Source organism: Gopherus evgoodei, chromosome 3 (genome assembly GCF_007399415.2).
Source record: "Gopherus evgoodei ecotype Sinaloan lineage chromosome 3, rGopEvg1_v1.p, whole genome shotgun sequence".
In the NCBI taxonomy this organism is placed as follows: Eukaryota; Metazoa; Chordata; order Testudines; family Testudinidae; genus Gopherus; species Gopherus evgoodei.
This window is the reverse complement of record NC_044324.1, coordinates 44480639-44494046: the sequence shown is the minus strand read 5'-3', so window position 1 is coordinate 44494046 and position 13408 is coordinate 44480639.

The window sequence follows — 13408 nt, the reverse complement described above, 5'->3', positions numbered from 1 at the left end:
TTGCCTTCAACTGAGAGGGAGTGATTTTAGATTTCACTTGATCCTTAATATGCTTGCCAATCAGTATTACCATTTTCTTACCCAGATTAAGAACTTTATATCCTTGACAGGCATTAGCTGAAAGGATAATTGGTTTGGTCTGACTCCCATGAAAATATAACTATGGCATTTTTCTTACTTCTGACAATTTATTGGTGAAACTCTGCATTATACCCATTCAGAAAATGGCTGCTTTTGATATTTTCACCCAAAGCTTATTTACATTTATTTTCATTAAAATATTAACGTTCTCAAGGTTTTTACTGAGATTCTCAGCATTTTTTACTCTTTGGATTTGCAGCATATTGTGCATGGCTGCCCTTGGTTAGCTTTTCCTTTAATTAAAGGCCTGCTATAGCAGAAGGTTTTCACATTCATTATAGGTTTACACATTCATTTTATTTATATTCTCTTTTGGCCAATAGATAATAAAAGAGCGACCAGCAATAAATGAAGGGGAGAGAAAAGACCTGTTAAATTCATCTCATTAATTCTTGGGTTGAACAGACAGGTCCATAAATTCAATTTACATGCAAGGACTGATCAGTAACTCTTCTACTGTCACAACCAACATACTGAGCTCAGATTCAAAGACAGAGAAAAATGACTTTGAGGTCCATTGAATGCCATCCACATTCACCTTGTTCCCTTCTGTCAATAACACTGAAGTTGCAGGTAATCAAATAATTACATCACTTTTGCTTCATCTACATGGATTTTTTCTGAAATATTCTTCCATTGCTGTAGCGCTGCAGTAACAGAAACAATGAGAGTACTAATGTAGACTGGCAACTGGCATTTTTACTACTTTGTTGTCTAGCACTGCTGCATAGGAGGTAAAAATGCCAGTGGCTGGTTTACACCAGCTTTTCCGTGGTTGTCATACCACTGGTAGATTTGTGGAGATTTTCAGAAGCTCAGTGTAGATGAGGCAATCCAGGCCAAGGCATTCCAGGCAACATAATTCACGATTTGCATTAAGTGACGGGACTCACAGAGAAGTATAATAGGAATAATTTAGTCCCCATCTACACCAGAACATATGACAAAGTCAGGGGAGATATGGCTGTGTCAGTCCTAGGATATTATAGAAAGTGGATGAGGTAATATTTCACTGGACCAACTTCTGTTGGCAGTGGGTCTCAAACTTCATTGCACCACAACCCCTTTCTGACAACAAAAATTACTACATGACCCCAGTGGGGGGGACTGAAACCTGAGCCAGAATGCCACCTTCAGCCCCCATTTGGGGGGCTCAGGTTTTGGCTTTAGCCCCGGGCCCCAGCAAGTCTAATGCCAGCACCTGGAGACCCCACAGTTTGAGAACCGCTGGGTAAGAGAGAGAAGCTTTTGAGCCACTCTACCTTGAATAATCCCTTAGAACAGAGGTTCTCAACCTTTTTCTTTCTTAGTGCCCCTCCCCCACCAACATTCTAGAAAACACGCCAGGGCCCTCTGGCAGGGGGGCTCCGGGCTCCAGCCACCGGGCGGGGAGGAGACCAGTGATGCTGCAACACTTTTACTAATCGGGGTGCTGAAAGCTAACCCCTTACCCCTGTTCATGCCCTCTCCCACCCAGAGCTGCTGCTGGGAGCAGGGCCATGTCTATGGGAGGGGGGACCCGGACAGGGGTAAGAGGGTCAAGGCTGGGAGTAGGCATGGGGCCAGCAGCTGGGACCTCGCGAGTGGGGCCAGGAGCAGAACCCTGGGCACAGGGCTGAGAGCGGAGCAGCAGCTGGGAACCCGCATGCGGGGCTGGGAGTTGAGCCCCAGACGTGGGGCTGGGACTGCACGGGGTCTGGGAGCGGAGCCCTGGGCTTGGAGCTGGCAGCTAGGACCCCACTTTGGGGGCCAGAAACAGAGCTCCAGGAGTGGGACTGGGACCCCACATGCGGAGCTGGCAGCAAAGCCCTACATAAAACCTGGGAGTGCTGCACCACCTCCACACCCCTAGTTTTCATGTTTATGGAGGGAGCTGAGGGGCTGGGGCTTTAGCCCTGTGGGCGTCAGACATGGGGGTGCCCTCCATAGGTGTAGTTTGACTTCTATTTTGGGAGGCCAGCCCTGCACAGCGGGGCCCAGGCAGGGATTGCCACCTCCAGTCCCTGACTCACCTCATCCAGCCTGTCTGGGTTGGGGGCAGAGAGGACAACCACAAATTATAACTGAAAGGGAGGAGCAGCTCAGCTCAAAAAGTTAAAAATCACTCAGAATGCAGGCAGGGGATAGCTGGGGGCTGTGCGCAGGGTGGGGGGGGTAGCTCAGGATACAGGGAGGAGGTAGCTAGGGACTGTGTGCAGTTGTGTGGGGGTAGCTCAGGGCACAAGGAGAGGGGTTGCTAGGGGCTGTGTGCAGGCGAGGAGGATAGCTCAGGGTGCAGGAAGAAGGGTAGCTAAAGGCTGTGTGCAGGTAGCTAAGGGTGCAGGGAGGGAGTAGCTAGGGCAGTGGTTATCAACCAGGGGCTGGGGCCCCCTGGGGGCTCCCTAGTAGGTTTCAGAGGGGCTTCAAGCAGGGCCAGCATTAGACTCGCTGGGACCCAGAGCAGAAAGCCAAAGCCGCACCGTGGCCATACGAGGCTGACTGAAGCCCTGAGCCCTATCATCTGGGGCTGAAGTTGAAGCCTGACTAACATAGTTTTGTGGGGGCCTCTGTGTCTTGGGTCCCCAGGCAATTGCCATGCTTGGTACCCCTTAATGTTTGCCCAGTTGTGCCACAGGTGGGCCATGGAGTTTTTATAACGTTGTGGGGGCCTCAGAAAGAAAAAGGTTGAGAATCTCTGAGCTACAGAGTGTGTGCAGGCAGGGGGGTAATACAGGGTGCAGGGGGAAGGGTAGCTAGGGGCTGCAATGCAGGGAGAGGGAGGGTAGCTAGTAGGGTGACCAGATGTCCCGATTTTATAGGGACGGTCCCAATTTTTGAGTCTTTTTCTTACATAGTCTCCTGTTACCTCCCACCCCCATCCCAATTTTTCACATTTGCTGTCTGGTCACCCTAGCAGCTAGGGGCTGTGCGTGGGTAGCTCAAGATGTAGAGAGAGGGGTAGCTAAGGGCTGTGTGCAGGTAGCTCAGGATACAGGGAGGGGATAGCTAGGGGCTGTGTGCCAGGGGAGCTCCTTCCTGTGGTCACTGCTCCCCAAGGGCACTGCTGGCCCTGGAACCGGGTCTCCCCACCAGGAAGCTCTTATTAGCTGCACAAGCAGTCAAAGGGGCTGGGAGCTGAGGAGCTGCTGCAACCCTGGAACCCCGAGCACCAGCAGCGGACAGGGAAGGTGGCTGACCACTCCATGGACCAGTGAGAGCAACAGCTGCCCTGAAATGCCTGGCTCTGGCACTGGCCTCTGACCTGGCTGGGAGACGGGGCCCTGGGGTGTGGGGGAGAGGAGGCAATGGGGAGGTGTGGAGCTGCCCCTAGGACTGCCCACTCTGGTTATGGCACTGCAGTTTGAGGGGGCAATGCCCCCCATGTCCTTCTCCAACTCTGCCCATGGGCTCAGGGATTCTGCCCCATAGGGCACCAGGGCTTGCAGACCCCATGAAACTGGGTTGCAGCTCCCCAGGGAGCTGCAGACCCATGGTTGAGAACCACTGCCTTAGAATATGTGCTAACTACTTATGCTAAACAGAGGTGGATTAGAGGTTTGTGGGGCCCTGGGCCAGAGCAAGTGGGGGCCTCTCCCCTCCTTCTGCCTGCAGTCCCCTCACTGTCCGTCCCCCTCCATGCTCCTGCCAGGGAAATGGGGTCAGGGCACAGGGGCTTGCTCTGCTCCGCCCACTGCTCCTGCCGGGAAGCAGGGTTGGGGACAGGGGCGCTGGGTGGAGAGGGTTGGGGCATCCATTTTTCTAGGGGCTCTCAATTGGCCATGGCTCCTGGGCACGGTTGGCCCAGCGGCTAATCTGTCACTGATGCTAAACAATCTGTTCCACCTTACATTGAGCTGTGGTGCTTGGAATATTTTTCTAGAACCTGAAGAAGAGTTCAAAAACTTGTCTCAGAAGTTTCTCTCTCTCACCAACAGAAGTTGGTTCAATAAAAGATACTACTTCACCTACCTTGTCTCTCTAAAGTCAGGGGAGCTAATTACCAGAGTTCTTCCCTCCCCTGCACAGTTACTGCACAGTTTTAATTTGTAATATAAGTGAGAGACCTTAACTATGTTCCCCAAGTAGTCTAAAGTTTGAAAGCTTATAAGTGAGGCCCCTGATACAGCTACAATTGCAATGTAGCTGCAGTCTTAATCTAGTGCTGATCCATTGTTTTTGCAGAAATGTTGAGTGGCTCCCCAGAATAAGGTATTTAATAAAGTATGGAAAACAGTGCGTCCAGCATTTTTTCTTACACTGTTTTGTCTAACCCTGGTCTTCATATTAGGATGGCAGCCAGTCTACTCTTATGCCTTCCATAGTTGATACAACAGTGTTAATGCAACTAAGAAATCCTTTCCCAAAATTGTCAGTGCTTGACAGGTTATATTGAGAAGAATTGAGGCATAGGAGGTAGAGGTTACACCTTTTCTATTGCTATTTGTATGGGGACAGTTGTCTACAAAGCACAGGTATTAGTTTACATTGTTTTACAGTAGAAAAGGTCAAATATTACACAAGGCTCTAAAATGGAGAGATCTGCAATTTTTTTCACTCAAATCATCTTCTACTAGTTCTAGACACAATCCCCTCCAGCTGTGAAGGCCCTAATATATCATTAGACTTTCAAATACATGTCAAAGATCCCAAATGTGGGACACAGGGAAAACAAAAACTAGAGAATAAATCAGAGCTTTTCAGGGCACTTTCCTGCTTTCTACTTCTATCACAAGTGTGTAACTGGAAAAGTTCTTCAGACACTGAAACAACTATATCAATCAAATAAGACACATACATAGGGACTGGGGACTAGAATCCCCTGAAACAAAGCTCCAGAAACACAGGCTCCTATTATTTGATCCAAAAGATCATTTCTTTATCTGGTGGTAGTAGTAGCAGATTATTTATCCTCTCTGTTGACCAATCAGTAGATTGCAACATTATATGCTCTCTTGGGCCTGGTCTACACTACCCGTTTCTATCGAATTTAGCAGCGGTAAACCGATTTAAACCTGCACCCGTCCACACAACGAAGCCCTTTATATCGATATAAAGGGCTCTTAAAACCATTTCTGTACTCCTCCCCGACGAGGGGAGTAGTGTTGAAATGGTATTGCCATGTCGGATTAGGGTTAGTGTGGCCGCAATTCGAAGGCATTGGCCTCCGGGTGGTATCCCACAGTGCACAATTTTGACCGCTCTGGAAAGCCAACTGAACTCGGATGCACTGGCCAGGTAGAGAGGAAAAGCCCTGCAAACTTTTGAATTTCATTTCCTGTTTGGCCAGCATGAAGAGCTCACCAGCACAGATGACCACGCAAAGCTCATCAGCACAGGTAACAATACAGTCTCCTGAGAATCGAAAAAGAGCTCCAGCATGGACCGCACAGAAGGTACTGGATCTGATCACTGTATGGGGAGAGGATTCCGTGCTAACAGAACTCTGTTCCAAAAGATGAAATGAAAAAAAATTTGAAAAAATTTCCAAGGCCATGATGGAGAGAGGCCACACCAGGGACTCAGTACAGTACCGTGTGAAAGTTAAGGAGCTCAGACAAGCCTACCAGAAAACCAAAGAAACAAATGGAAGGTCCGGGGAAGGGCCACAAACAAGCCGCTTCTACGCTGAGCTGCATGCAATTCTAGGGGGGTCCGCCAACACTACCCCACCCCGTCCATGGATTTCGAGGTGGGAGTGGTAATCTCAGCCATGCCTGAGGATTCTGGGGACGGGGAAGATGAGGAGGAGGAAGCGGAGGACGAGCTTGCAGACAGCACATAGCACTCCATTCTCTCCAACAGCCAGGAGCTTTTTCTCACCCTGATGGAATCACCCTCCCAAGCCACTATCCCAGACAATGAAGCCATGGAAGGGACCTCTGGTGAGTGTAACTTTGTAAATATAAAACATGGTTTAAAAGCAAGCGTTTTTTAATGATTAATTTGCCCTGAGGACTTGGGATGCATTCGTGGCCAGTAAAGTTACTGGAAAAGTCTGTTACATGTCTGGGGATGGAGCGGAAATCCTCCAGGGACATCTCCATGAAGCTTTCCTGGAGGTACTCCAAAAGCCTTTGCAGAAGGTTTCTGGGCAGGGCAGCCTTATTCTGTCCTCCATGGTAGGACACTTGACCACGCCATGCATGTAGCAAGTAATCTGGTATCATTGCATGACAAAGCCTAGCTGCATATGGTTCCGGTGTTTGCTGGCATTCAAGCAACATCCGTTCTTTATCTTGCTGTGTTATCCTCAGGAGAGTGATATCGTTCATGATAACCTGGTTGAAATTCAGGAATTTAATTAAGGGGACAGAGATGGTTGGGCTGTTTGCCTGTGGCTTAAAAGAAATCCTTCCCAGCATTTAGCCAAGCAGGAGGAGGAGTGGGGGGGTGATGGCGCTGAGCTTTTTTGCGTTTGGCTAGCTGGGATCTTCCTGCTACCAGTCACGCGGTATGGGGGAGAGTGGCTAGCAGTGATCTTCCATGATACCAGCCACGTGGTGGGGGGAGGGGTAAAGCTATCACCCCAGAGAATTGGATGGGGGCGGTTCTGGTGCTGCACGTTAATAGGAAAGAAGCAGCACTCAACGGGCTTTGCTTGCTATTTGGGAAAGGAGAGCGCTGGATGTATGAAGGCTGCAGAAGCCAAAAGACAATGGCTTACCATGGCCGCATGCAAGCCGAATTCTGATGCCCGGACCTGCGCCTGTGATCTCTAACACCAAAGCCGCAGGCACTCAATATTAAGATGCAAAATGCGACCTTGTAGTGAAATCACATGTGCTGTGTAAGGTGAATAGTGTTGTTCACCGTGAAAGAGTATACCCATTGTTCTGTAAAATGTATCTTTTTAAATACTTCTCTCCCTTTTTTCCCTCTCTCCTGCAGCTGCAAATTTTTCAAGTCTCCCTCCTCCATACCGAAGGCTATCTCAGATAATGCGGTGGAAAAAAAAGACGTGAGACGAAATGTTCTTGGAAATCATGGAAGTGACCCGCAATGAAAGAGCTCATCTGAATGAGTGGAAGGACATGGTATTAAAACGAATGTGAGGAGAGGAGAGACGCTCGAGATGAGAGGTGGCGGCAGGAAGATCTGAGGTGTCGGGATGCAACTCCGGGGCTGCTGCGTGATCAACGACATGCTCCAGCGTCTGGTGGAGCCTCATGAACGGCAGTAGGATCACAGAGTGCCGCTGCAGCCCCTGTATAACCGCCCTCACCCCTCACCATGTTCCTTAGCCTCCTCACCCCTAGACGACTAAGAACGCGTGGGGGGGAGGCTCCGTGGCACCTGCCCATTTCCACCCCAGTGGACAGCCCAACCAAAGGATGTCATTATTTTGAAATATTTTTAGTGCCCCTTTTCCTTCCTCTTATCCTCCTCCCAAACCCACCCAGGCTACCTTGTCAGTTCTCGCCCTCTTTTTATAATTAATTATAAAGATACATTGATTTTTAACATGAGGAGTGATTTTATTTCCTTAGGAAGCAAGCGGTAATCGAAGGGGAGAGGTTGGTGGCTTACAGGGAATGGAGTCAGTCAAGGGGGAGGAGGGTTTTCATCAGGAGAAGAAACAAAGCCAACCAGTCACACCGTTACCCTGGCCCTGTGATGAAACTGGTTTTCAAAGCTTCTCTGATGCGCATCACTTCCTGGTGTTGCTCTTCTAATTGCCCTGGTGTCTGGCTGCGCGTTATCAGCGGCCAGGTGATTTGCCTCAGTCCCCCCACTCCGCCATAAAGGTCTCCCCCTTACTCTCACAGAGATTGTGGGCACACAGCAGCAGCAATAACAATGGGGACATTGGTTTTGGCTGAGGCCCTGAGGGAGTCAGTAATGTGCGCCAGCATGCCTTTAAATGGCCAATGCTCATTCTACCACCATTCTGCACTTGCTCAGCCTGTAGTTGAACAACTCCTGACTACTGTCCAGGCTTGCCTGGTGTATGGCTTCATGAGCCATGGCATCAAGGGGTAGGCTGGGTCCCCCAGGATAACTACAGGCATTTCAACACCCTCAACTGTTAATTTTCTGGTTTGGAAGTAATCCCCTTGCTGCAGCTGTTTAAACAGAGTAGTGTTCCTGAAGACGCGAGCGTCATGAACCCTTCCCGGCCATCCCACATGGATGTTGGTGAAACGTCCCTTGTGATCGACCAGTGCTTGCAGCACCATGGAAAAGTACCCTTTGGTTTATGTACTGGGTGCCCTGGTGCTCCGGTGTCAAGATAAGATATTGAGTTCCATCTATCGCACCCACCACAGTTAGGGAATCCATTGCAGGCAAAGCATCCACTATGACCTGCACATTTCCAGAGTCACCACCTTTCGTAGCAGCAGCTTAATGATTGCTTGGGCTACCTTGCATCACAGCAGCCCCACAGTAGATTGCCTACTCCAATTGATTCCCGACTGACCGGTAGCTGTCTAGTGTTGCAAGCTTCCAGAGGGCTGTCGCCACTCACTTCTCAACTGTGAGGGCAGCTCTCATCTGGTATTCTGGCATTTCAGGCAGGGGAAAGCACGCACAAAGTTCCATGAAAGTGCCCTTACGCATGTGAAAGTTTGCAGCCACTGGGAATCGTCCCCACCCTGCAACACTATGCGTTCCCACCAGTCTGTGCTTGTTTCTCCGGGCCCAAATCGGCGTTCAATGGCCTAGAACCCTTTCAATGGCATTACCAGCATGATCTCAAAGTGCAGGGACCGCGTTTTGAGGGAATTCTGTGTCCATGTCCTCATCACCTCTGTCGTCACCGCACTGCCGTAGCCACCTCCTCCTCGATTAGTTTGCAGGTCTGGTTCAGCATTGACTGCACGAGAATGCGCGAGGTGTTTACAACGTCCATGATTGCTGTCTTGCGCGCTGAGCAGGGTCCATGCTTGCCGTGCTATGGCGTCTGCACAGTTCACCCAGTGAAAAAGGCGCGAAAACGGTTGTCTGCTACTTACACGGAGGGAGGGGGTGAGGCTGTACTCAGAACCACCGCAACAATGTTTTTTGCCCATCAGGCACTGGATCTCAACCACAGAAATCCAATGGCGGGGGAGACTGTGGGAACTAGGGGATGACTATGGGATAGCTACCCACAGTGCAACGCTCCGGAAATCGACAGTAGCCTCAGTAAATGGACGCACACTGCCGAATTAATGTGCTGAGTGTGGCTGCGTGCACTCGACTTTATACCAATCTGTTTTAAAAAAACCGGTTTTCTGTAAATTGGAATAATCCGTTGTGTAGACATACCCAAATTCACACAAAGGCATGATCTCTACTGACTTCAGTGTGGCTCCAGATGTCTATAGCACTCCGCTGCACAAATTTCATTTCAGGATCGAGACCAAAGCCTTTCCTTGGTTAGATAAAGCTTGAGCTTCTGTGATTCCACAAGAGTTCAGCGATTGGGCACGAGTCTATAATTAATCCATATGCTGCATAAAACAGACACAATTACTATATATAGCAACACATGTCCCCTGCAGCGTAAGGAATAAACCTCTGATGCTTAAGCCCCTTATGCTCAGGTTTCTATTATTTGAACTAAAAGAGCACTTTTTTATGTAGTAGCAGTAGCTGATAATGTATGTACTCAGTTAGGCCATCCACTGGTGGTAGAGGCTGGTAAGAAAAGTTTTAATCTAAATTTTATTTTACTATAAAACAGGGAAAATTTAAACTAAAATGTGCACACAGACACACAAAAATTTCTGTTTCTCCAGAAGCTGCTGTAACTAACAGATATAATTATTTCTCTCACTCATACCCACAAGGACCTGACTCTGCAAAGATTTAAGCACATGCTTAACTTTACACACTGTGAGTACTCCCAGTGAAGTTAATAAGAATAGTCACAGAGTTAAAGGCAAGACAAGCACATGTGTATGTCTTTGCAGGATCAGGGCCAAAGTCAGTGGTAATGCGAGAAAACCAGCACATTAAAGAGTTAAGTTTCCTGTGGGGGCACTGTGACTGCAGAACTCTCTGCTATAAATTCAGCCATGTTTTACCACCCCTTTCATTCAAACTCTCTTTAAACTGTGCTACTGGGTTTAGTTGGGCCTTGATTTTAAACTAGGTAAGTTTCCAAAATATTTTTTTAAATGTTTTCCTTTCTTAAGCTCAAACATATAGGTTATCCCTTCAGTTCTATCTGTTTAATTTTAATTACAATTTATTTATGTTTTTCTTTTACTTGAAGTCTGGAAAAAGAATAAGGGTTTCATATAGCTGAGGGAATGATGCAAACAAAAAGGAGAAATGAGCAGAAAAAAGTAGTGAGTGGCTAGTTTTGAGGTTCTGTCTTTTAGGGGACTTCCCTCTCCCTGTAATACAGCTCCATATTTAAACTGATTGTAAATTTGGTTTAGCTAAAATTATTACTGATAACATTTGGTTGGCCATAGCTGCTGAGTGGGAGGCAGGGAGGATAATCTGTGTTAGATAATGCATTAGCTTGAAGCATGTTTAAACTAAACTTAAAATTTATTCCTAGGATGGGTAAAAATATCCCCTTACCAAAATCTTCAAGAAACTAAATGTACCTTATTTTAAGTCATTTAGGAACTAAATAGTCTCTTACCCCTCAGGATTGTCACTTGGTATCTTGCAGAGTAACTATGCAGGTATACATTTAGTTACTACAATGGCAAGGGTTATATCATTACTAAAATAATAAAAAACTGAGGAAAAGTAGCCATTGTACTTACCTGCTCCTGGGGACACCCTTCTCAGAGATCTTCCAAAAGAAAAGGCTTACTGGTTTTGAATTTTCAGTTTGACAACTAATACACCTATGTAGCCCCATGGTGCAACTGCTACCACTATAACACTTAGTCTTTTCTTTAAAAAAATTATGTATATACCTTCATATTGGTGGCTCTGACTCTTGCATGGAAAATTGTACCACTACATGATCATGGAGAGCTATTCTAGGAGCTCTTAATACCAAAGAGACGTTCGTTTGCTTAGTGGAATAATCATAGGATTGGGAACTAGAAATGGCGGAGTTATACTCAAGTTTGTATAACTGACTTATTGTGACTTTGAGAAGTCCCTTGACTTCCTTGTTCCTTCTCTGTTTTCCTCCTGTTAGACATGGTATTCAAATATCCCATTTCTGTTGTGAGGACTAAGGGCTCGAGTCACAAAAGGACTTAGGTGCCAAACTGCCACTTTAGGCACTGAAGTCCTAGAACCAGGCCCACTGGGATTCACAAGCCCCCACTCAGCTGCAATCAACCCTGTAGGTGCCTAAACTTGCTCAGCACCTGAACTTTGCAGTATAAGTTCCCTAGGTGCCTGTGTTTCTTCTTCTCGGTATGCGCACTGCAGCACCACAACAGGGATCTAAATGTCTAAGCCTCAGAATGCTACATGAACCGTGGGAAGATAGGCAGTCCTCCACCTAACTCACAGCTGGGCCCCCTCACTTATAGATGAATGTACACAGAATGGGGAGACCTTTCCTCTTAACTTTCAGCTCAATGGCTAGTATACTTGGCTGGGATGTAGAAGACCCGTGGTTCAAGTCCCCATAGGGAGGGAGAGGATTTGAACAGGGGACCTGTAACCCAGGGACTTCTTAGTATCAACTGGCAGAAGACACAGGGGTGTGTAAGGGTTACAGGGATTATCTACATCAGAGTGGCCAGCCTGAGAAGGAGCCAGAATTTACCAACGTACATTGCCAAAGAGCCACAGTAATATGTCAGCAGCCCCCCATCAGTGCCTCTCCCAGTGCCTCCCACTCACTGGCAGCCCCACTGCTCAGCACCTCTCCTGATCAGCTGTTTTGTGGTGTGCAGGAGGCTGGTGGGGAGGGGGGAGTGAGGACATGGCAGGCTCAAGGGAAGGGGCAGAGTGGAGACAGGGCCTGTGGCAGAGCCAGGGGTTGAGCAGTGAACACCCCTCAGCACATTGGAAAGTTGGCACTTGTAGCTCCAGCCCCGGAGTCAGTGCCTATACAAGGAGCTGCATATTAACTTCTGAAGAGCTGTGTGTGGCTCCGGAGCCACCGGTTGGCCATCCCATATCTATATAGTTAGCCAAAAAACTTCATGTAAGTTGTCTACTGAAAGCCTATATCTTACTGATCATCATAATACTTGCAAAATGTATGGACGGATAATATGTAAGGAGTTAAGTGAAATGTTGTTGTTAAGGTCTGTGGTGGGGCTGGTCACCAAAAGATGAGAAACAAACATCTCTTGTCTGAAAGAAGGCTATCTATTTGTCTGGCTACATGGAAATTGAATATTGTATGGTTCACAATAGACACCAATTTACAGTCTGAGCCTAATGCTAATGAAGGTATTGTAAGAACTTCCAGAAAGGGAATTTACCAAAGAATTAAACCAGGAGGAAGGAGCCCTCTTTACAAGATAAGATGATGGATTTTTGGACTATAACTGTAGGTACAGAGCTACACTCTGCATCCTTTACTGAGGGGACAGGCTGAGAGAATGTCTTGTTTCACGACTATAAAAAGATCACAGCCTACCAGGCTGAAAAGCACTGGTGAGAAATACTAAGTTCTAGAATGCATATTATAATTTTATATGTAGTTAGTTTCCAATATTTCCATCAACATGTTGCTGCTTGACTCTATTGTTGGGGGCTTATTCCTTCACCCTCTCACTTCCCTGGTCCTTCTCACATGAACAGAGAGCAACAATACCTGAAATCTAAAGGTGCAAACAATTCAATATTTGTTGGGGTGAACTTACAGCAAGCATGATTCTAGTTTTCTTCCTTAGTGTCCCCCTTCCCAGCTCTGACACCACAGAGCCTTGCCTGTGTCCCTGTTCCTGTTCCCATCTCTTATTCCCATTTTCCCCTTTAGCAAGACATGACTTTAGTTTTCCCCCATCCCCAGTACCTTGTTCCCATTTCTGTCCCCCCCCCCCCGTTACTTCCTGATTGACTGCAGACTATATGGTAAAACCTGAGTTTTGCTTAGCTATACTTTAACCAATCATTTTACTGAAATTTAACTAACCAATCCTAATATTGTAACATGGTTATTTAACCAATTATATTCCACCACCTTCATTGCTTTACACCCAACAAAATTAATTATACAGCAAACAGAAACAATTACAGAACCAGACAGAAACCATGCAAATAAACATACAAAACAATACAGAAGTGAGGATTTCACAACTACATCTATACAGATATAAGTGTTTTCCAGCTGTGTCTATTGATAAGTGAGTTCTTGCCAGACAGGATGCTATCAACATCTTCTAGGTTCTACCCTTTCTCTAGAGGTGATAGGACTATCAGG